Consider the following 2,838-nt stretch of genomic DNA (forward strand, 5'->3'; position numbering starts at 1 on the left):
ACATCAAAACCCTAACTATTTTTTATATATCCAAATTGACATATAATTTTTTTAAATTTTAAAATCTAAACTCTAAACATTCTTTTATAAACCCAAACCGACATATAGTTTTGTTTAATTGTAAAATTTAAACCCTAGCCACTCTTTTGTAAACCCAAACTGACATATAATTTTGTTTAATTGTAAAATCTAAATCCTAACTACTCTTTTGTAAACCCAAACCAACATATAATTTCGTTTAATTGTAAAATTCAAATCTTAACCACTCTTTTGTAAACTCAAACCGACATATAATTTTGTTAATTGTAAAATCTAAACCCTAACCACTCTTTTGTAAACCCAAACCGACATATAATTTCATTTAATTGTAAAACCCAAACTCTAACCACTCTTTTGTAAACCCAAACCGACATCTAATTTTGTTTAATTATAAAATCTAAATCCTAACCATTCTTTTTAAACCCAAACCGATATATAATTTTAAAAATTATAAATTTAAACCCTAATCCTCTTTCATAAATTCAAATCGATATAGTTTCTTTAATAAAAGATCTACATAATATTTTCCTTAATTTGTTTTGTCTTTTTATTTTAATTTTGATTTATTTTTTTAAATATGATAAGACATGACATATTATTGTATTCTGATGGGTTAATTAAGAGGAGGTGAATGAGAGTTGTTCACCCTAGGAGTGAATCCAATAATTTTTCATAATTCAGAATCATTTGTTCTTTATCGACCTGTTGTAGTCAATCAATAGGCTAGCTGCAATATTTTAGTTTATAGTTCCTATTTCATTTTCAAGTAAATGTATAAGTGAGTGGGATGTTTAAAAGAAAACAAAAAACATAAAAAAGAACATGACTTGTTTTTTAATCCAAGTTACAAGAGCATTCTGTCTCTAACAATGTTAAAAGTGGTTAAAACTCACATGAAACCTAAAAAGAATCTACCAACTCAACCAGATTTTGTTCTATGATTCATTTCCTTAAGAGTCATTACCAAGCAATATAGGTTATATATATATGTCATATGTGTGTACTAACGGGCTTTTCTCACACTTATGTTGGAACGATATCCACCGGCCTATCTAAAATCTAAGCCCGTCTTATTGCCTACCAGTAGTTTTTGCTTTTTACTTTTTTCTTACCGATGTTACATTATAGGCATGAACATGACCCAAATTAATCCTAACGGTAAACCAAATCGAACCCCGTAATGGTAGTAAGTACTAAGTCGTAACCGTACAAAATGGCTTGAGCTTGGGCGTTTTCTTTTTTCAATCTCTTGTACCATTTCAGTGGAGTATCTCTTGTAAGAGTTGTTTGAAGACTGTATATATAAAAATGCTTATATATATATATATACAGACGCCAATCTTGCTTGTGAAGTCTAAAAAGTGTGGACGAGGCAGGGGTTTGGTCAGCACATCAGCAAGCTGATCGTGGGTTGAGACATGAGACACCCGGAAAGCACCATTTTGGACGTACTTACGCACAAAATGAAAGTCTATCGCAATATGTTCATGCATGACTGAAATACAGGATTTGCAGAAAGATAGGTCGCACTTACATTTTCACAGTAAATGACAGGAGGCGTGGGGAGAGTAATGCCGAGTTCCGTTAGAGTACACACCCAACTCAATTCAGATGCAGTGTTAGCCACGGCGCGGTACTCTGCTTCAGTGGAGGAGCGAGCAACGCTCCGTTGTTTCTTGGAGGACCAGGAGATGGGATTGCCACCAAGGTAGAGAATATAAGCATTCGTCGAGATAAAATTATCAAGGTGACGAGACCAGTCCGCATCAGAGTAGGCATGTAAGATGGTCGGGGAATCTGTGCGGATAAAGATCCCATGAGATGGTGTGCCAGCGAGATAGTGGAGTATACGTTTTGCTGCCTGCCAGTGAAGGTCTGTCGGACTGTGCATGAATTGCGACAAGCGGTTGACAGCATAGGCGATGTCCGGTCTAGTGAAGGAGAGATACTGTAAGCTGCCTATCACTGCCCGAAACTCACTTGGCTTCTCCAGAGGTGTACCGAATGTGAGAGTCAGCGGAGGAGTAGGCACCATAGGAATAAAAACCGGTCTGTAGTTCAACATGTTGGTTTTAGTGAGAAGATCAATAATATACTTTTTCTGCATGAGATGAAGACCCTTGGATGTGCGTGGGGCCTCTAACCCAAGAAACTAGCTCATTTCGCCTAGATCTTCGAGAGAGAAACGATCCGCTAGGTGAGCCATAAACCGAGTTAGAAGAGTATCATTGTTGCTCGTGATCAACATATCATCAACATAAACCAACACATTGATCGTATCACCATTACGATGTTGCGTGAACAAGGAAGTATCCGCAACGGAGTTCTTAAAACCAAGTTGTAGGAGATACGATCGGAGTTCCTGGTACCACGCACGAGGAGCTTGCTTGAGGCTGTATAACGCTTTGTGGAGGTGGCACACATAATGCGGATGGTCATGATCAACGAAGCCAAGAGGTTGAGCAACATAAACTTCATCGGTAAGTGACCCTTGCAAGAAGGCATTGTTAACATCGATTTGTCGAAGACGCCAACCGCGAGAGACGTCAACATGTAGGACCGCACGTACAGTGGTGGACTTGATTACCGGGCTAAATGTCTTGGTGTAGTCATGACCATATTGTTGTTTGAATCCCTTCGCAACAAGACGCGCTTTGTACCTGTCAAGTTCACCAGTAGGTTTATATTTGAGGATAAAAAGCCACTTACAACCGATGACATTTTGCGACGGGTGTGGAGGGACCAGCTCCGAAGTACCATTACGCGTCTGGTCATTGATCTCATCACACTTTGCTTGTC

Source organism: Camelina sativa, chromosome 13 (assembly GCF_030686135.1).
Source record: "Camelina sativa cultivar CO46 ecotype springtype chromosome 13, ASM3068613v1".
Taxonomy (NCBI): Eukaryota; Viridiplantae; Streptophyta; class Magnoliopsida; order Brassicales; family Brassicaceae; genus Camelina; species Camelina sativa.